The sequence below is a fragment of the Hyperolius riggenbachi genome, chromosome 12 (genome assembly GCF_040937935.1).
Source record: "Hyperolius riggenbachi isolate aHypRig1 chromosome 12, aHypRig1.pri, whole genome shotgun sequence".
Taxonomy (NCBI): Eukaryota; Metazoa; Chordata; class Amphibia; order Anura; family Hyperoliidae; genus Hyperolius; species Hyperolius riggenbachi.
Window position 1 is genome coordinate 419,998 of NC_090657.1, and position 22,880 is coordinate 442,877.

General features: G+C 46.0%; 1 long non-coding RNA gene across 1 annotated transcript; it reads left to right on the forward strand.

Annotated features, from left to right (window-relative positions):
• The first annotated feature begins 1,627 nt into the window (after positions 1 to 1,627).
• On the forward strand, positions 1,628 to 19,932 carry LOC137541806 (uncharacterized). Its single transcript, XR_011025277.1, has 5 exons — positions 1,628 to 1,823; positions 2,040 to 2,090; positions 4,094 to 4,190; positions 18,086 to 18,163; positions 19,841 to 19,932. It is a non-coding gene; the product is annotated as an uncharacterized lncRNA (long non-coding RNA).
• The last annotated feature ends 2,948 nt before the right edge of the window (positions 19,933 to 22,880 follow it).

Genomic DNA, 22,880 nt, shown 5'->3' on the forward strand with positions numbered 1-22,880 from the left:
GTGACGTTAAAGAAAGGTTACTGGGTCCCTATATGATGCAATCTCGAATTGTATTTATAATCGAGAAATGAAGTTATCGATTTCGCACAGGAAATCTGGTACTAGCTAATCCTAGAAGGAAGAAACGGTTATTTACAACCTAGCTAGCAAATCAACAATTTATAAGCAAATCATAAAACAATGCGGTAGTATGACTGACTCTTCAGAGGGCAGATTCGTTATAGCAGCAATCAGATGACCAGAACAGGCACAAGACTGAACGATAAAATCGTTAGTTTATTTCTAAACTACATACACACAGCTTATTTTAGAACAGATTGATTGACAGAGAGAAGGCAAGAAAAGGAACAGGATGTCTGATTATATACAGTTCAAATACCGTTATTGGTAGTCCATGCGGCAATCGCAAGTCTTTGGCGAAAGTCACAAAATGGCGGTTGCCATGCGGCCAACAGGCCTTTGTTAGAAAGTTCAAAGATGGAGGTTGGCCCGTGTCCCTGCGGGCTGCCAGGATGTTACTAGGCATCAGATTGAAGGTAAAGGACACTGGACTTTTGGATCATGTCAGTTTTGTTCCCCACTGTAGGTGGGAGGAGTTATGACACATACAAGTCCAGCCTTGCAATTTGAATAAGGCAATGCCCCCTTAGGCAGGGAGAGGTTTTGGGCCAATTCATATTTTGCCCGCTCTCGGCATGCCCGTGGGTAATATCAGGAACCCAAATAAATATTCATAATCAGCACAAGTGGGGGAATCTGCTAATACCAAACACGAGGAGTCTGGATCGCTAATAGCACCGTCCCTCACTTTCACCTTACTGGCACTGGTTCCGAAAGATCCAGAGGGATGAAAATCTCTCAGATCCAGTGTCGTGTGGAATCTAATAAACTCCGTGAATTTGAGGGAACTGCGATCTTGGGAACACCAGAAATATTACCAAACTGTGCCTATTTATTAAATATAGGTTCTTCAGTTTGTTAAATGCTTGGGTGCCGCCAGATGGCGTGATAAGGATCATTCCTGTCTCCTTTCAACTCAGGCCACAAGGCAGCTATGTGTGTCGGACTCCTGCTGGGTCGGTGCCCGGCTGTCTACCAGTGGATGCATAGATTGGTTCTGTCAGGCTGATGTCTCACCTTCCTCTAATGGATGAGCTATATAACTACCCAGCAAGGCTAGGTGACAAATTCCACCCTTGGATGGGAGAAGCAATGTATTTCCAGTGTTTGTTAGCATTTGACCAGGGAGAGGGACTGTTAACCCCTGGGTCCCCTGATCTTCCTATAAACCAAGCCTTTCCCTCTGCTGTCACTTTTAATAGTGGCGACAGGGAATATTTTATAAGGCTCTAACTACTTTTTTAGGACGAATAAACGTTGATTCGTCACAGATGTGTTTGGAACTGAATAGCCCCCTCTGTACAGTGCAGCTGCTGGCATTATTCTGACATCCATAGCAGCCAATCAGGAGCCAGATCTGCCTGGCCAGGTTAGACTTCTGCAATGTGTGATGTAGAGGAGGATATATTCCTGCGATGGTGCTGTGCTCATACAGAGGTCATGCAGCTGTAACTAGCAACATAATGGTGGCTCAGGAAAGCCTCTGTTCTGTGTGTTTAGGTGCGAGCCATGAGCGTCTAGTGCAGAATCACCATGGTGGCAGACCGTGCTGAGCGAGAGGAAGATGGCAGCCCGGAGATTGTATTGAGCGGTAACAACTTGGGATCTTTTACGGAGAGCAAACAGACGCGAGACCTGATTGTCAACCTGCAGATGTTCTGTATGGAGCTGGTGAGCAGAGGTGTGCGCACAGAGGTTTAAAGGTGAGCGAACCAGACTGCAAATCACTAGATCCATGTGTGTGTGACTGCGGGACATAGTTAGTCCTGCTGATCCAGAATCTGTTTGGGGGTTGAGGTTAAGGGGGATTGCTGGGGTAAAAGATTGAACTCTGCACTTGGGTATTAGGCAGGGGTAGGAGACAAGAAGCCTTTATATCCCTTGTCTGAGTCTTACCATCCTCTCTTCTTTCATTGTAGTTATTATGGACAATTATCAGGAGCAGCCTCACCCTCTGGATTCACATCTAGGTAAGCTATTTTCATAACCATAGACAATAGAGTCAGGGCCAGCAAGGCACCTCCAGGCCGCAGAGCAATGTTGCTAATGTTAATAACAGTGTGGAGCCAGTTGACACTTCACTTTGTAAACAGATCACTTTGTGAACCTGTCTGGGCTGCTATATCATGATCATGGCTTCAAAGTGATAGGTTCAGATCAGGGTCATTGCTACAGAGTCATTGCTTCAGATCAGGTTCATGGTGTCAGAACAGGGTCAGGACTCCAGTCAGTGGCTCAGATCAGTCATGCCGTCAAGTCGTGGGTTCAGATCAGGGGTGTGGCTCCAGAGTCATGGGTTCAGATCAGGATCATGGCTACTGAGTCATGGGTTCAGATCAGGATCATGGCTACCGAGTCATGGGTTCAGATCAGGATCATGGCTACCGAGTCATGGGTTCAGATCAGGATCATGGCTACCGAGTCATGGGTTCAGATCAGGATCATGGCTACCGAGTCATGGGTTCAGATCAGGATCATGGCTACCGAGTCATGGGTTCAGATCAGGATCATGGCTACCGAGTCATGGGTTCAGATCAGGATCATGGCTACCGAGTCATGGGTTCAGATCAGGATCATGGCTACCGAGTCATGGGTTCAGATCAGGATCATGGCTACCGAGTCATGGGTTCAGATCAGGATCATGGCTACCGAGTCATGGGTTCAGATCAGGATCATGGCTACCGAGTCATGGGTTCAGATCAGGATCATGGCTACCGAGTCATGGGTTCAGATCAGGATCATGGCTACCGAGTCATGGGTTCAGATCAGGATCATGGCTACCGAGTCATGGGTTCAGATCAGGATCATGGCTACCGAGTCATGGGTTCAGATCAGGATCATGGCTACCGAGTCATGGGTTCAGATCAGGATCATGGCTACCGAGTCATGGGTTCAGATCAGGATCATGGCTACCGAGTCATGGGTTCAGATCAGGATCATGGCTACCGAGTCATGGGTTCAGATCAGGATCATGGCTACCGAGTCATGGGTTCAGATCAGAGTCATGGGTTCAGATCAGGGTAATGGTGTTTAAATTTCGAACCAATTTCTGACTCTGATGCCTATTATAATTTGTATGTAATCAAAAGTAAACCCATTCAGTTATAAAGTTTTTATTATTACTATTTAGTATTTGTATAGCTCCGACACTTTACGCAGAGCTGTACACAGTATATTGTCTTGTCATTAACCAAGGAATAAACTCCATTCCAGTCAGTAGCCGATACCCCCATTCCCATGAGAAATCTTTACCTTTTCTCTAATAGATCATCAGGGGAGTCTGTATGGCTGATATTGTAGTGAAACCCCTCCCACAGTGTAATGTCATGTCCATGGTCTTGACAGTTTTCTCTCTGAGAACCTCATTGCATTGTGGGAAAGAACTGCTTTTTCCAACTGTAGAGCAAGCAGTATTTCACTCTGTGCATAGAACTCTCAGTAATGAACATTCCACACAGATCACCTGGTAGAACTAAACACGTCACCACCAGTGATACATTTCAGAATGTTAATCAGGGAGAGGAAAGATTTTACAATGGGCAAACGCTGACTAAATAATCTGTAAATACTATTGTAAACCAATGTTTCTCACACCTGTCCTCGTGACATGGCATATATTTGCATAATTCTGCATAATCTCAGTTTTATTTGCATCTCATTAACCAATGACCCATCTACAGCCTTCCATTTGTGAGGGTTGTATATTATCTGGGGAATTCACACTGGCAGGGATGACACGCCTTGCATGGTAGGAAATGTATATGTACCATTTATTTCCTGTATGTATATTTAATTGGAGGAGGTTGGACATGCTGTGGATAAAGAAATCTGAGTTGGGAGTTTTGCTTGTCCAAAGCCCTGCATAGCAGTGTGCTGATAGGTGCATTACTCAGGTTTTACCACTAGGAGGCTCCAGAGCTCTCATCTCTCTCCTGGCTCAGTGCAGTGATAGCAGTCCTGCTTTGTCTTGCAGGGTGGATGTTGGAGTTACTGCTGGAAATTATACAGGATAAATACTCCTTGCCTGATTTCGTCCACCTGGCTTTCAAATTCCTCCTCATATTTCTAAGGTAAGTCACACAAACCCAGGCCTGGGTTTGCTCTCTGAAGGCCGGTGACACTGATATAGACTGTAGAGTATCGTACTATGTCAGCCATCAGTAAAAGCAAGAAGATTTGTGTGTGTCATTTTTATTTACATTTGAGCAAAAAGTGTCCAGTCCACAATTATTCATACCCTTCTCAATAATCAATAGAAAAACCTCCATTGGCCATTATAGCGATCAATCGCTTCCTATAATTGCAGACCAGCTTTTGCATGTCTCCACAGGTATTTTTGCCCATTCATCTTTAGCAATAAGCTCCAAATCATTCAAGTTGGAGGGTCTTCTTGCCATCACCCTGATCTTTAGCTCCCTCCACAGATTCTCAATTAGATTCAAGTTAAGGGCCTTTTCAAAACGTTAACCACTTGTGGACCGTGGACTTTACCCTTAAGGACCGGCCACTTTTTTTCCATTCAGACCACTGCAGCTTTCACGGTTTATTGCTCGCTCATACAACCTACCACCTAAATGAATTTTGACTCCTTTTCTTGTCACTAATAAAGCTTTCTTTTGGTGCTATTTGATTGCTCCTGCGATTTTTACTTTTTATTATATTCATCAAAAAAGACATAAATTTTGGCAAAAAAATTATTTTTTTAACTTTCTGTGCTGACATTTTTCAAATAAAGTAAAATTTCTGTATACATGCAGCGAGAAAAATGTGGACAAACATGTTTTTGATTAAAAAAAAAAACATTCAGTGTATATTTATTGGTTTGGGTAAAAGTTATAGCGTTTACAAACTATGGTGCAAAAAGTGAATTTTCCCATTTTCAAGCATCTATGACTTTTCTGACCACCTGACATGTTTCATGAGGGGCTAGAATTCCAGGATAGTATAAATACCCCCCAAATGACCCCATTTTGGAAAGAAGACATCCCAAAGTATTCACTGAGAGGCATAGTGAGTTCATAGAAGATATTAATTTTTGTCACAAGTAAGCGGAAAACGACACTTTGTGACAAAAAAAAAAGTTTCCATTTCTTCTAACTTGCGACAAAAAAAAAAAAAATGAAATCTGCCAAGGACTCACCATGCCCCTCTCTGAATACCTTGAAGTGTCTACTTTCCAAAATGGGGTCATTTGTGGGGTGTATTTACTGTCCTCGCATTTTGGGGGGGGGTGCTAATTTGTAAGCACCCCTGTAAAGCCTAAAGGTGCTCATTGGACTTTGGGCCCCTTAGCGCAGTTAGGCTGCAAAAAAGTGCCACACATGTGGTATTGCCCTACTCAGGAGAAGTAGTATAACGTGTTTTGGGGTGTATTTTTACACATACCGATGCTGGGTGGGAGAAATATCTCTGTAAATGACAATTTTTTTTAATTTTTTTTAAACACAATTGTCCATTTACAGAGATCTTTCTCCCACTCAGCATGGGTATGTGTAAAAATACACCCCAAAACACATTATACTACTTCTCCTGAGTACGACGATACCGCATGTGTGGCACTTTTTTGCACCCTAACTGCGCTAAGGGGCCCAAAGTCCAATGAGTACATTTAGGATTTCACAGGTCATTTTTTGTTTCAAGACTACTCCTCACGGTTTAGGGCCCCTAAAATGCCAGGGCAGTATAGGAACCCCACTAATGACCCCATTTTAGAAAGAAGACACCCCAAGGTATTCCGTTAGGTGTATGGTGAGTTCATAGAATTTATTTTTGTCACATGTTAGCGGAAATTGATTTTAATTGTTTTTTTTTTCACAAAGTGTCATTTTCCGCTAACTTGTGACAAAAAATATATCTTCTATGAACTCACCATACTCCTAACGGAATATGTTTGGGTGTCTTCTTTCTAGAATGGGGTCATTTGTGGGGTTCTTATACTGCTCTGGCATTTTAGGGGCCCTAAACCGTGAGGAGTAGTCTTGAAACCAAATGTCGTAAAATGACCTGTGAAATCCTAAAGGTACTCTTTGGACTTTGGGCCCCTTAGCGTACTTAGGGGGTAAAAAAGTGCCACATATGTGGTACCGCTGTACTCAGGAGAAGTAGTATAATGTGTTTTGGGGTGTATTTTTACACATACCCATGCTGGGTAGGAGAAATATCTCTGTAAATGACAATTGTTTGATTTTTTTACACACAATTGTCCATTTACAGAGAGATTTCTCCCACCCAGCATGGGTATGTGTAAAAATACACCCCAAAACACATTATACTACTTCTTCTGAGTACGGCGATACCACATGTGTGACACTTTTTTTTTCAAATAACCCTCCAGGACAGGTGCTACATATGAGATTAGGCCCAACAGGAAACACAAAGAACTAGCTCTCTATAAGTCCCACCTCTAACCTCTACCTGCCAGTTCTTTGTGTTTCCTGTTCCGGGGAACACCTAGCTCTCTGGCTAGGAAGGGTGGTCAGCAGCCAGGCAGTGCTGAGGCCATCGAGAACTAGTGTAAGGGTAGCCCTGTCCAGGTGGAGTTGTGGGTCTACCTTTATCCACCGGGTGGTGGATTCTCTTGGGATGACCGACAGGTGCAGCGGTGACCAGGGGAGCGGCAGCGGAGGCAGCTAAGGCGGAGGCCATACGCCCGACGGAGGAGGCTGGCACCATGCGGAGGCGGAATGGTGGCTTCTGGAGTGTGCGGGGACCGTGGCAGCGTGTCCAGGCGGAGGAAAGGGCAGTAACGCTGGCTATGCTGAACTTCCGCCCTTACTGTGACGTCACGTCCGGTGACGTCATTTCCGGTTCCGGTTTGGGCGCCTGCTTAGAGGCTGCTGCGTCCATCCCCACATGCGGTGGTGTTGTCAGAGGAGATGGACGTGAAACAGAAGACGGCAGATCAGGTAAGTGGAGGCAATGTCGGAGGACATTCGCCCGTCTGATCTGCGAGGTCTGATGTTTGTATAGGCCGCTGTTTGATTGAGGTCTGCTGAAGGGGTGAAAGTTAATGGTTATTTCTTAACTTATACCGCAGTCTGATCTCAGAGGTCTGATTATCTGGGCTAAACATCTAATTATATTGTTATATGGGGATGTTAGCAGATTTTTCTTATATGCTTAGAATGATGGATTGGCATTAAGGGCCTAGTGCATATTGGTTTTATGATAAGCAGCTGAACTTCCAGTTACATTGTTGTATGATCTCAGGATGTTGGCTTAAACACTTAGAATAAGTGATGGGCATTAGGGGATTGCTATTCAGTACAATTATCCTAATGTATATTGGGGTTTATGATAACCAGCTAAGACATCTAGTTACATTGTTATATGCTCATCGGATGTTATCAGATTACTTATATGCTTAGAATGTATGCTGGGATTGCTATTCAGTACAATTGTCCTAGTGCATATTGGCATTATTCAGGCTATTATCCCAGCCTGCTTAGGGACCCTAAGGGGGAATGATCCAGGCTCTCTCCTATCACTCAGTTATGTTGTTGATATATAGGAGGGTTAGTATAATAACATATTGATTGTGTTATTTTGTATGTTTTCTTTAGGATGCTATGGAGTCTGATAACTCTGATAGGCCCAGGAGTTGCATTCTCTGTAATAAGCCCTTACAATTGCACTGGCCAAAAGCATCCTGTCAGAAATGTATTTCAAGTATCATTAATGAAGATAATACAGCCTCTTGTAAAGACTTTATGTTTACAATGCGCCAAGAAATGGTAGAGACCTTTAAGGCCTTTAGAGAAAGTCTACCCACCACCTCTGCACAGGGACGGCAGTCGGAGCAGGTAGTTAAACCCAAAAAGGCCACAAGTAAATCCCCTAGAATAATTTATTCGTCAGAAGAAGAGCAAGAGAGTCACCATGAGACGGGTGAACCAGACTCTGGGTCTTCGGAGGAATTATCTGAACATGAGGAGACTGAATATGCAAATAAGGCATCTAAGTTTAAATTTGCTTCAGAAGAGACAGAGGAGCTGCTTAAGGCAATTTACTCAACCCTAGATATACCGCAGAAAAAGACGTCAGAGAAATCTTTGCATGACAAATTGTATATGGGTATGGAACCATCAGAACAACTTTGTTTTCCTTTACATAATTCAATGAAGAATTTAATTACATTACAATGGAAAGATCCTGAAAAGAGATTATTTATTTCGAAGGGATTTAAGAGACGTTTTCCGTTCGCAGAAGAGGATGCTAAGTTATGGGAGTCATGTCCCAAGCTTGACGCAGCTTTTAGCCAAGTCGAGAAAGATAATGAGTTAGCTTCCGAGGATTTTGGTCGGCTTAAAGATCCAGGGGATAAGAGAATTGAATTTTCACTTAAAAAGGCTTGGTCAGCCTGTGCGACCAACTTCAAACCAGCCGCTGCAACAACTTGTGTATCTCGCACTATGTCCGCATGGTTGGAGAGAATTAAAAAGTTGGTTGACGAAGATGCACCTAAGAAAGATATTCTTGAAGCCATTGAGGTAGTTGAGGGTGGTAATGACTATGTGATTGATGCAGCCTCAGAATCCTTAAGAGTAACAGCAAAATCCACGGCACTAATAAACAATGCACGTAGGAATTTGTGGTTAAAAACGTGGGATGGGAGTCAGACATCAAAAGCCAGGGCATGTAGTCTTCCCTTCTCAGGGGATTTGTTTGGCCCACAGCTCCAGGAGGTGTTAGAGCGTACAGCCAGCAAAAAGACAACTTTTCCAAAAAAGAAAGTTTTTGAGCCAAAAAAGAAGCCGTTTTTTCGTAAAAGACAGGCACAGGGTAGAGAACAGCAGAAGCGTAAGCCTTGGGCAGGCAATAGAGGTTTTACCAAGAGAAATCCATTGTTCAGATCAACTGAGAATAAAGACAGACCATGACGCCAACAAGGTGGGAGGAAGGTTAAAAACATTCCTGCTAGGTTGGAAAGAGATGACAAAAAACAGATTTATCTTAGATCTAGTAGAAAATGGATACAAGATCCAATTTTCAATACCTCCTCCCAATCGATTTATAGTTACTCAGGCCCCAAGAGTGCCAGAGGAAAGAAGAGCTATGTTAAAAATAGTGCAGGATATGCTCGCACGAGACGTTGTCTGCAGAGTTCCACTCGATCAGGAAGAACAGGGATTTTACTCCAGAGTCTTTTTGGTAAAAAAGCCCACGGGGAAATATCGGTTGATATTAAACCTCAAACCTCTGAATCCGTATATAAAGTACGAGAGATTCCGAATGGAGACAGTATTTACGATGCAAAACCTGCTATTCCCAGATTGTTTTATGATCAATATCGATCTAACAGATGCTTATTGGCATATCCCAATAAGAAAAGAATCTCAAGTTTTCGTTCGGTTCAGCATAAAGACGAGTTCAGGTCTAGAACATTTTCAATTTTGCGGTCTCCCATTCGGAATCTCTTCAGCACCCAGAATTTTTACAAAGGTAATGGCAGAAATTGTAGGGGCTCTACATTTGAAGGGCATTCTCGTAATCCCATATTTGGACAATTTGTTAGTGCTAGCCGACAGTATACAAAATCTGGAGAGGCACAAGGGGATGGTGATAGAACTCTTAGAGCAGACAGGATGGCTAGTGAATTTTCAAAAGTCATACCTGATTCCAACACAAGAGATTCAATTCCTGGGGTTCAGGATAGATTCGGTGTCACAAAAATTATATCTTCCTCAGGACAAGATAGTAAAGCTCCAGACAATGGTACAGCAATATCAGAAAGAAACAGTTACAACAGTGAGACAAGTAATGAAGCTGATAGGGTTTTTAACCTCCACAGCTCCGTCAGTATACTGGGCGCTGAAGCACATAAGACATATACAGCAATGGCTTCTGCAGAATTGGAGAGGAGTTCAATCAGCCATAGATCAGACTCTTTGTATGCCAGCAGAGATAAAGCAGAGCCTGGATTGGTGGACCCAGGAGGACAATCTGATACAGGGTCGTTTATGGAGATATCCGATAACAAGGGTGTTAACGACAGATGCCAGCCTCATAGGTTGGGGGGCTCATGTAGAAGGCATTTATTTACAGGGTACTTGGTCAAAGGAAGTAATGACTCACTCATCAAACTTTCGAGAATTGCTAGCAGTGAAGGAGGCACTAATTCAAGCAGTCGACAAAATAAAAGGCCACCATCTCCAGGTCAGATCAGACAACATTACAGTGGTGATGTATTTAAACAAGCAAGGAGGTACGAGGTCAGAACAGCTTCTAAGACTAGTACTGCAGATATTAGATTGGGCAGAGCAGAACCTTCAGTCAATTTCGGCAGTACATCTCAAGGGTTCACTGAATACCATGGCGGATTTGTTAAGCAGGAAAAGACTGTCAAATTCAGAGCTAAGTCTAAACCCAAAGGTATTCAGGGAGCTGACACAGAAGTGGGGTTATCCTCAAGTAGATCTCTTTGCCAACTGGGAGAACACACACTGCGACCAGTTTTTTTCCCTAGATCCAAGAGGAGCTTTAGGAGTAGATGCCTTGGCTCAGACATGGGATTTTCAGATCGCTTATGCCTTCCCGCCAATCCCTCTATTATCAATAGTATTACAGAAGCTAAGATCAACTGCAATGTATATGATACTGATTGCACCCAATTGGCCAAAACGAGTCTGGTTCCCAATGATAAAATCGATTTTGGTGGACAAACCGATCCAATTGAGAGACAGGCACAGCCTCCTCAAAGAAGGCGAGTGGACTCAGATTCCCAATCTTCAGCTGACAGCATGGTTTCTGAGGGGCAAATCTTAAGAAGAAGAGGATTATCTGACAGAGTGACAAACGATATTGAACAGTAGGAAGAGCGTTACAAGAGCAATCTACTTAAAGTATTGGAAGACCTTTTGTAATTGGAAAGAGCAATCAGGTCTGAAATCCAACAGACTAGCTTCAGTATTAGAATTTCTGCAGGATGGAATTGACAAAAAGCTGGCATTAAGTTCTTAATAGGCGGTTAGCCTTGGAACCCCTAGTTATTAGGTTTCTGAAGTCGGTAGAACGTTCTAGGCCTGTAATAAAATGTTCATACCCAAGATGGGATTTAACTTTAGTTCTAAACGCCTTAATGAGTGAGGACTTTGAGCCATTAAGTGAAATTACATTACGATTATTAACAATGAAAACAATTTTTTTGGTAGCAGTCACCTCAGCAAGGAGGATAAGTGAGCTGGAAGCTCTAAGTTCGGTTGAACCATTTTGTTTAATTTTTCATGATAGGGTAGTCCTGAAGACGACGAGTGAATGCTTGCCAAAGGTTGCTACCCTGTCCAATAGGATGCAAGAGATTGTATTGCCTTCCTTTTGCAAAAACGCAACGGATCCAAGGGAGATTAAATGGCATAAGCTAGACGTCAGAAGATGTTTACTATTTTATTTAGACAGAGTAAAAGAGTTTAGAAAATCTACGGCATTATTTGTGAATTTTTCTGGAGCAGCAAAGGGTAAAAGCATGGCTAAGGCCTCTATAGCAAGATGGATCAAATCCTGCATTAATGAAGCATATAGACTTAAAGGGACTCCGAGCAGTGCGGAAACTATGGAAAGATGCATATCATTTTAAAGCTCTCTTTCTCCTCTTTCCAATGATATATAAACCACCGCCCTACGCCTTTTAGTTTTCACGATTTTCGCGATTGAAATTGCTGCGGCCGCAATTTCAATAGCGAAAATGGAGAAAACTAAAAGGCGTAGGGTGACGATTTAGGGGTCGTCAGAAAGAGGATAAAGAGAGCTTTAAAATGATATCCATCTTTCCATAGTTACATTGTATTACACAGGGCGACTTTTTCTCAAAGTCAGCAGCTCCATTCAGAATAAAAAGTCGCCCGGTGTAATACAATGTAACTATGGAAAGATGGATATCATTTTAAAGCTCTCTTTCTCCTCTTTCTGGCGACCCCTAAATCGTCACCCTACGCCTTTTAGTTTTCTCTATTTTCGCTATTGAAATCGCGGCCGCGGCAATTTCAATCGCGAAAATAGCGAAAACTAAAAGGCGTAGGGTGGTGGTTTATATATCATTAGAAAGAGGAGAAAGAGAGCTTTAAAATGATATGCATCTTTCCATAGTTTCTGCACTGCTCGGAGTCCCTTTAAGGGAGTTCCATGTCCAAGAGAAGTAACAGCACACTCGGCTAGGTCAGTTGCAACTTCCTGGGCTTACAGAGCTGGAGCTACGGCAACCGAAATCTGCAAGGCGGCCACCTGGAAGACGGTAAGACACTACAGGTTGGATCTACTATCGGCAGAGGAACAGACTTTTGGAAGAAAAGTTCTTCAGGCTGTGATCCCTCCCTAAGGTTAGTGTTATTTATTGCATATCATCTCATATGTAGCACCTGTCCTGGAGGGTTATTTGAAAAAAACAAAATTAGCTTACCTGGTAATGCTGTTTTTAATAACCCTCCAGGACAGGTGACCCACCCTAAAACTTATGGTTGCATGAAAGTAACTGTATGTTTAAACATGTGATCATGTAAAGGTTTTAAGCTATAAGCGGATATTTAGATAATGTGTGAAGTAGAATAGTCTATCGGAACAGTTAATTGGAACATACTGGCAGGTAGAGGTTAGAGGTGGAACTTATAGAGAGCTAGTTCTTTGTGTTTCCTGTTGGGGGCGGGGCCTAATCTCATATGTAGCACCTGTCCTGGAGGGTTATTAAAAACAGCATTACCAGGTAAGCTAATTTTGGTTTTTTGCAGCCTAGGTGCGCTAAGGGGCCCAACGTCCTAATCACAGGTCATTTTGAGGCATTTGTTTTCTAGACTACTCCTCACGGTTTAGGGCCCCTAAAATGCCAGGGCAGTATAGGAACCCCACAAGTGACCCCATTTTAGAAAGAAGACACCCCAAGGAATTCCGTTAGGTGTATGGCGAGTTCATCGAATTTATTTTTTGTCACAAGTTAGTGAAAAATGACACTTTGTGAAAAAAACAAACATCAATTTCCGCTAACTTTTGACAAAAAATAAAATCTTCTATGAACTCGTCATACACTTAACAGAATACATTGGGGTGTCTTTTTTCTAAAATGGGGTCAGTTTGTGGGGTTCCTATACCGCCCTGGCATTTTACGGGCCTAAAACCGTGAGTAGTCTGGAAACCAAATGTCTCAAAATGACTGTTCAGGGGTATAAGCATCTGAAAATTTTGATGACAGGTGGTCTATGAGGGGGCGAATTTTGTGGAACCGGTCATAAGCAGGGTGGCCTTTTAGATGACAGGTTGTATTGGGCCTGATCTGATGGATAGGAGTGCTATGGGGTGACAGGAGGTGATTGATGGGTGTCTCAGGGGGTGGTTAGAGGGGAAAATAGATGCAATCAATGCACTGGGGAGGTGATCGGAAGGGGGTCTGAGGGGGATCTGAGGGTTTGTCCGAGTGATCAGGAGCCCACACGGGGCAAATTAGGGCCTGATCTGATGGGTAGGTGTGCTAGGGGGTGACAGGAGGTGATTGATGGGTGTCTCAAGGTGTGATTAGAGGGGGGAATAGATGCAAGCAATGCACTGGCGAGGTGATCAGGGCTGGGGTCTGAGGGCGTTCTGAGGGTATGGGCGGGTGATTGAGTGCCCTAGGGGCAGATAGGGGTCTAATCTGATGGGTGGCAGTGACAGGGGGTGATTGATGGGTAATTAGTGGGTGTTTGGAGGAGAGAACAGATGTAAACACTGCACTTGGGAGGTGATCTGATGTCGGATCTGCGGGCGATCTATTGGTGTGGGTGATCAGATTGCCCGCAAGGGGCAGGTTAGGGGCTGATTGATGGGTGGCAGTGACAGGGGGTGATTGATGGGTGGCAGTGACAGGGGGTAATTGATGGGTGATCAGTGGGTTATTACAGGGAAGGACAGATGTAAATAATGCCCTGGCGAATTGATAAGGGGGGGTCTGAGGGAAATCTGAGCGTGTAGGCGGGTGATTGGGTGCCCGCAAGGGGCAGATTAGGGTCTGATCTGATGGGTAACAGTGACAGGTGGTGGTAGGGGGTGATTGATGGGTAATTAGTGGGTGTTTAGAGGAGAGAATAGATGTAAACACTGCGCTTGGGTGGTGATCTGATGTCGGATCTGCGGGCGATCTATTGGTGTGGGTGGGTGATCAGATTGCCCGCAAGGGGCAGGTTAGGGGCTGATTGATGGGTGGCAGTGACAGGGGGTGGTTGATGGGTGATTGACAGGTGATCAGGGGGGATAGATGCATACAGTACACAGGGGGGGTCTAGGGGGGGGGGGGGTCTGGGGAGAATCTGAGGGGTGGGGGGTGATCAGGAGGGGCAGGGGGGGGGGGGGTAAAAAAAATAGCGTTGACAGATAGTGACAGGGAGTGATTGATGGGTGATTAGGGGGGTGATTGGGTGCAAGGGGTCTGGGGGCGGGCAGGGGGGGTCTGAGGGGTGCTGTGGGCGATCTGGGGCAGGGGGGGGAGAAATCAGTGTGCTTGGGTGCGACATAGGGTGGCTGCAGCCTGCCCTGGTGGTCCCTCAGACACTGGGACCACCAGGGCAGGAGGCAGCCTGTATAATACACTTTGTAAACATTACAAAGTGTATTATACACTTTTTATGCGGCGATCGTCGGGTTAACATCCCGCCGGCGCTTCCGTATGCCCGGCGGGATGTTGCGGCGGGTGAGCGGAGACAGGCGCCGGCTCCGCCCATGCCCCTACAAGGACCGCCGCAATTTGTCAATAGGTCCTTGCGGGGTCCACTTCCCGGCCGCCAATTGTCAATACGGCGGTCGGGAAGTGGTTAATGTTGTTGTCTGCTAACCATCTCTTCACCACTTTTGCTGTGTGTTTTGGGTCATTGCCATGCTGAAATGTCCACTGGTGCCCAAGGTCAAGTTTCTATGCAGACTGCCTGATGTTGTCTTTGAGAATTCTCATGCATTGTTTGTTTTTGTTGTTTTCATGGTGCCATTTACATGATTAGGTTCCCTGGTCCATTGGCTGAAAAAACACCCCAAAGCATTAGGTTCCCACCACCATGTTTGACAGTGGGGATGGTGTTCTTAGGGTTGAAGGATTCTCTTTTGTTACGCCAAATGAAGGAGGCATCATTGTCACCAAACATTTGAATTTTTGTTTCGTCTGACCATAACACAGAAGACCAGAAGGGCTTGATTCACTAAAAAGTGATAACTCAGTTATCCTGCGCTAGGTGTTTGCGCGCACAAAATCACGCAATAAGCAGATCTGCGCAATCGTAGTGCGTGCAGTTTTTCGCGCGCAAAATGTTTGCGCTCCCCCGGCGCTACGCTTCGCACGCAGACGCGTCTCGCGCGGTAACTATGGCGCTTCGCGCATTAAGTAGATGGAATTTGACAATTAACTTTCAGTGTCAATAGTTTGCGCACACAAATCATTACGCGCCAAGGTGTAGTGAATTTACCTGCTGTTTGCAATTGTGTTGTTTAATGTGAGTATAAAAGGTTAGAGATGGGGGGGGGGGTTGTGGGTAGAGATGGAGAGAGACAGGAGCAAGGAATTGCGGAGGAGTGGGAGAGTGCATGCCACTCGGCCATTAACCCCGAGTCTCCCTGCACATGGGCGTAGTGGCCGCATTTAGAGCGCTGGCCAGGCTCATGGCGGTGGCCGCAGTCGGAGTCCCCGACGCCGCATCCCCAGCTGGAATCCTCCACCTGCCAGTCACCGCCAGCACAGTCCCAGCCCTCAGCCTCATACATCAGGCAGCCACAGGACGTCACAGCGGAAAAGCACCAGACAATCCTGGGTAAGGGCCCTAAGGTTCTCAGAGGGGGAGAATCTGGTGCTTGTGCAGGAGGTGGTCCCCCATTATGCAGAGCTGTATGGTGAGCGGTCTGGGAAGACTGATATGCAGTCCAAAAAAGCATACTGGGCGATAATTCGAGATGCTGTGCGGGATGTGGCACATGAGCAGCAATCAGCAGAGCAATGCCGTAAGCACTTTACTGACATCAAAAGAAGGTTGCGGCAGAAGCTCAGCCGGTTACGACAATATGCGTAAGTTTGTATATTTATATTACACAATGTAATCATATTCACATATGCATTAGCAAAAGTATTATAATGCACAACTGAAGTTGGAGTGATGTGGGTACTTATATTAGGCAACAACTGCATCTGCAATTGTATTTGTTTTTTTTTGTTTTTTTTGGGGGGGGGGGGGGTGTTAGTTATTACTTAATGCCAGTTGCCAGGTAGTCCTTGTGATCCTATGGCTTGTATGCTTGTTGATTTACACCCTGAACAAGCATAATGTTAATTGTTTTCACCTTTTTTAATGCTTTCCTGTGTTGAGTGGCTGCATGCTTTCTCCTGGTGTGATTCAGATAGTACTGCAGCCAAAAAGTTCTGAAGAATACCCAGTCAACTTGCATTTTTTAAAACCATATACATATGTCAGCCTCCATATCACTCTCACTTCAGGTCACCTTTACATGGATTGCAAACATACACTGACAGTGATATAGATGCTCCCTTTTAAAGGGCAAATGAAGCAAGAGGGGTATGGATGCGGCCATATTTCTTGGTCTTTAAACAATAGCAATTGCTTGCCTATCATGGTGTAATGTGTTTAGCCATAGACCCAAATCAAACATGCATGACAAACATGTTTCCTAAATGATTGTTGCATCAGACAAGTGGACACACATACATGCTTGTTTGTGGTGTAAAGCAACCACAACTGTATTTCAACAATACCATTTAGATGACTTCTGCAGTACTGTCTGAATCACACACAAGAAATCAGCATGCAGTTAATCATTGTCTTCAGTCCGAACACCTGATTTTCATGTTTGCTCCTGCCCAGTGGATTCAAATGTGTAATGCCTAGTACACAACATACAAATTGCACTGACATTTTTGTTACATGCTCTGTTATGCCGGGCATACACGGCACGTTTTATGAGCTGAATTGAGGGCGCCGCTCGATGCCGGCGCATTCCCACTCGTGTGGCCGGATCAATTGCCGCTCGTCCCCGTGGGAGTGGCTAATTAGCCGCTTGTGTCTCCCCATTGTCCTCCTCGCCAGTATCGAGAGCAGTATCAATCCGGCAGGGTATGGCACACGCCAGAGATTATCAATCGAGCCATCATGCTCAATTGATAATCCTCCCTCGCCGTGTATGCCCGGCATAAAATTTTTGATATTATTGTCTGTAAAGTACTGGTAGAGTGTTCATTATCTGTGGTGCATTGTCTTCTGGATCTCTTGTGGTGAGTACAACAATGCTTAATTGATAGGCAGATAGATGGGTAGATACACAATTCCCAACATGTTGCAAAAGATCGATCTGCCACTGAAATGTCAATGAAAATGAAGGCGCCATTTTTCTGGTGTGTAGTATGTATGAGATTGGATCAGTATGACAGTGAGACAACGGGTATTGTTTGTTATTTCTTTTTTTTTTACTTGCAATCAACCATTTTTTGTGGTAATGTTAGAATGTATGTGTAATCGTATGTGGCATTATTATTCATAGCACTGGTACAGGTGGTGGTCCACCTGCGTTGCTGTTTTTGACGGAATATGAGGAGTTGCTGGAGCACTTAGGACCAGCGCCCTTCATGGCATCCCCGGGGGTTATGATGTGGACTTGCCGCAAACCTCATCAGCTTCGGAAGGAGGTAATTGATGAAGCTGTTGTAGTTGTAATGGCAAAAGAACTGTAACACATCTTTTACTATGGTTATGTGAACACTGGTGTTATTAATTTACACTCTTCTCATTATATATTCCTGTAGGTGAGGGTGCGTCTGGGTCCACTGGGGCCTTTGTGGAACACAGGCATGCCACCACCCACTTAGCGGAGGGTGAATCCGATGTAGCGGCAACTACAGGGTTTTGGTTTTTTTTTATTTTTTTTTGTGTGGAAATGAGGACATTTGCAGCTAAGGAATGTGAAGTGTGTGTGATGCTCTGGATGGCATATTTACCTTCTTTCACATTATACATTCTTGTAGGTGAGAGTGCGGGGGATTCAGCGGCCGAATACCTTCAAAGCCAAGATGACATCCCTGAATCCGTAGAGGGGGCATCAGGTGCAGCAGAATATACTGATGAATGTTGTACTTGAGTCATATGTAACATTTAGGGAGCTGACGTGATACTGATATGCTGGATGCATGGGCGTCTGTAGAAAATTTTCCAGGGGGGGGGGGGCAAAAGGGGGGGGGGGGGCGTAGTGTGGCGCGCAAAGCATGCCAAAAAATAGGGGTACGTCATGTGGCGCGCTATGTGCGTCGTGCAGAAAAATGGGTGTGGTCATGGACCAGAATGTGGGTGTGGCCATGGGTGAAGACAAGTTTACATGAACTTAGCAATGGTGGGACATTAGATTAGGACAGTGGTGGTGAACCTTTTGGAGGTCAAGTGCCCAAACTGCAACCCAAAAGTCAATTATCTATCGCAAATTGCCAACAGCAATTTAAACTAAATACAAACGGTTTAACTCGTACATGAACATGTTACATTATGGAAAATCTAAGTTGAAAATAAACTGTGAAGATAAACAATTTCATCCATCCTACTCTTGAAAAATGTATTCATTTTTTAGAACCTCCCAGTTTAATTTTCTGTTGTAAAAAGCTGAAAAAGTAGGTTAAATGCTATTGTCTCATATGATGATGATTCAGCTTTTTCCATAGTCTCACAGTTAGCAATCATGTGACCCCCAACAAGACAAATTCAGCAATCATGAGCCCTCCCCCATCAAGGTGACAGCTAGTGACAGGGACCCCCCTCCCCCAGTTCAGCTAGTGACAGGGACCCTCCCCCCCCAGTTCAGCAGTTCAGCTAGTGACAGGGACCCCCACAGTTCAGCTAGTGACAGGAGCCCACCAGTTCAGCTAGTGACAGGGACCCCCCTCCCAGTTCAGCTAGTGACAGGGACCCCCCTCCCAGTTCAGCTAGTGACAGGGACTCCCCCCCCCAGTTCAGGTAGTGACAGGGATCCCCCCCCCAGTTCAGGTAGTGACAGGGATCCCCCCCCCAGTTCAGGTAGTGACAGGGATCCCCCACAGTTCAGGTAGTGACAGGGATCCCCCACAGTTCAGGTAGTAACAGGGATCTCCCCCAGTTCAGCTAGTGACAGGGACCCCCCAGTTCAGCTAGTGACAGGGACCCCCCAGTTCAGGTAGTGACAGGGATCCCCCCCAGTTCAGCTAGTGACAGGAACCTCCCCCCAGTTGTGACAGTAGTGGGGAAGGGGGAGGTCCCCCCCCACCTTCCCTCACCTTGGGGCTCACCCTTCCTCTGTCCTCCCTCCATAATGCAGCGGCTGGCAGGCGACGGCGGGAGGCAGTAGATCAGAACACTTCCTCTATTCCCCTGCGTGAGGGAGATCTGTGAGTTGCTGGTCTGACGTCACTGACCAGACCAGCTGCGCACAGAGCCTTCCTTGCAAGCAGGGAATAGAGGAAGTGTTCTGCTGTGCTGCGGCCGCTGCTGCATTATGGAGGTGGGGGGGTGGGAGCGAGTAAGGGGGAGCCCCAAGGTGAGGGAAGGGGGCGATGTCCCCCCTTCTCCACCGCTATGCCTGCTGCTCCCCCTTCACTGTGCTGAGTCGAGTGGGGGGTAGCGAGGGGCGCCATCACTGATTCGGCCAGGGGGGGGGCAGGTGGTGGCCAGGGGGAGGCAGCCGCCCCAATTTGCCATACGTGCGGATGCCCATGGCTGAATGGCATATTTACCTTCTTTCACATTATACATTCTTGTAGGTGAGAGTGCGGTGGATTCAGCGGCCGAATACCGTCAAGGCCAAGATGACATCCCTGAATCTGTAGAGGGGGCATCAGGTGCAGCCGAGAATACTGGTGAGTGTTGTACTTGAGGTTCATATGTAACATTTACGGAGCTGAAGTGATACTGATATGCTGGATAGTGTTGGGCGAACAGTGTTCGCCACTGTTCGGGTTCTGCAGAACATCACCCTGTTCGGGTGATGTTCGAGTTCGGCCGAACACCTGACGGTGCTCGGCCAAACCGTTCGGCCATATGGCCGAACTAAGAGCGCATGGCCGAACGTTCCCCGAACGTTCGGCTAGCGCTGTGATTGGCCGAACGGGTCACGTGGTTCGGACCCGAACGCGCTCTGATTGGCCGAACTGTCACGTGGTTCGGGTAAATAAATACCCGAACCACGTCATATCTCCGCCATTTGTCTGTGGGTTTAGCTTTGGGTAGGCAGGCAGGGTAGTTCGCGCTCCAGCCACGCTAGCCAGGGTCCCCCCTGTCATTGTGTCACTGCTGGGAACAGTAGTACACCGCTTGCTCAGCCACACTATATAGCATTCTGTTTACTGCCACTCTGTGTACCTCGCTCAGCCACACTATATAGCATTCTGTTTACTGCCACTCTGTGTCTGCTGGGAATAGTAGTACACCGCTTGCTCAGCCACACTATATAGCATTCTGTTTACTGCCACTCTGTGTACCTCGCTCAGCCACACTATATAGCATTCTGTTTACTGCCACTCTGTGTCTGCTGGGAATAGTGGTACACCGCTCGCTCAGCCACACTATATAGCATTCTGTTCACTGTTCTGTGTCTGCTGGGAATAGTGGTACACCGCTCGCTCAGCCACACTATATAGCATTCTGTTTACTGTTCTGTGTCTGCTGGGAATAGTGGTACACCGCTCGCTCATCCACACTATATAGCATTCTGTTCACTGTTCTGTGTCTGCTGGGAATAGTGGTACACCGCTCGCTCAGCCACACTATATAGCATTCTGTTCACTGTTCTGTGTCTGCTGGGAATAGTGGTACACCGCTCGCTCAGCCACACTATATAGCATTCTGTTCACTGTTCTGTGTCTGCTGGGAATAGTGGTACACCGCTCGCTCAGCCACACTATATAGCATTCTGTTTACTGTTCTGTGTCTGCTGGGAATAGTGGTACACCGCTCGCTCAGCCACACTATATAGCATTCTGTTTACTGTTCTGTGTCTGCTGGGAATAGTGGTACACCGCTCGCTCAGCCACACTATATAGCATTCTGTTTACTGTTCTGTGTCTGCTGGGAACAGTAGTACACCGCTCACTCAGCCAGAGTATATAGCATTGTGTTTACTGCCACTCTGTGTACACCGCTCAGCCAGACTATATACCATTGTTTACTGACACTCTGTGTACACCGCTCAGCCAGACTATATACCATTGTTTACTGACACTCTGTGTACACCGCTCAGCCAGACTATATACCATTGTTTACTGACACTCTGTGTACACCGCTCAGCCAGACTATATACCATTGTTTACTGCCACTCTGATTCTGCTGGGAACAGTAGTACACCGCTCGCTCAGCCAGACTATATACCATTGTTTACTGACACTATATAGCAGACTATATAGCATTGTGTGTACACCGCTCAGCCAGACTATATACCATTGTTTACTGACACTCTGTGTACACCGCTCAGCCAGACTATATACCATTGTTTACTGCCACTCTGATTCTGCTGGGAACAGTAGTACACCGCTCGCTCAGCCAGACTATATAGCATTGTGTTTACTGCCACTCTGTGTACACCGCTCAGCCACACTATATAGCATTGCGTACTCTGCCAGTCAGTGTGTATATTGCTGGGATCAGTAATACTCCACTCACCGTCAACCACTATATGAGCTCAACATGAGTTCCCCAGAGACCTCCGCTGTGAGCAGCACTCCCAACAACAGCAACAGCCAACGCCCCACGCAAGCTATAACATCCACCCCAGCAGCCAGTGGTCAGCAGCAGCCCTCCCCGGAGGAGAACGTTGTGTCCATCAGTCCGTCGCCAGAGCGATTAATGAGGGCTGCCATTGAGGAGATGGTGGGGCCTGATGTGGAGGAGGAGGTCTGGCTCAGGCCAGCATCCCAAGTTAATGTTGAGGACGATGAGGGGTCTGTGTCTGGGGATGTTGGGGTGGCAGAGGTGGTGGGTGGGTCAGACTCAGGAGAAGAGTTGTATGATGAGGATGATGATCGGGACCATCTGTATGTGCCTCAGAGTCCGACCCCGGAAAACATGTTGTATCGTGTGTTTAGGTACTAAAATCTGCGTTCCCTCCCAGTAGTGTTGGGCGAACAGTGTTTGCCACTGTTCGGGTTCTGCAGAACATCACCCTGTTCGGGGTGACTATATAGCAGACTATATAGCATTGTGTTTAATGCCACTCTGTGTACACGGCTCAGCCACACTATATAGCATTGTGTTTACTTCCACTCTGTGTCTGCTGGGAACAGTAGTACACCGCTCACCCGCCACTGTATAGCATTGTGCTCTGTGTCACTGCTGACAATAGTGGTACACCGCTCACCCACCACTGTATAGCATTTCTGTACTGCCACTGTACTGCTGCCAGTCAGCGTGTACTTTAAGGATAAGTGAAATGAGGAAGAAATCCGGTGAAAGAGGGAGGGGCAAGGGAAGAGGTGTTTCCCCTGACGGTTCACGTACAGGCCACAGGGGAGCACCCAAGAAAACCCACTCAATACTGCCCATGTTGTCCAGGACAACAACCCTCACAGATCCAAAAGAGCAGGACCAGATAATTACTTGGATGACCTCTCAAGCGTCCAGCAGTGGGTTAAGCAGCACCAGCACATCACGCACGAGGTCCGAGTCCTCAGCCAGTTAAAGTCTGGGCTTTCTTTGAAGACTGCACTGAGGATGTTACCATGGCGATTTGCAAGGTGTGCAAGACCCGCCTGAGCAGGGGGAAAAGTATTAACAACCTCTCCACCACCAGCATGAGCCGCCACATTCTAT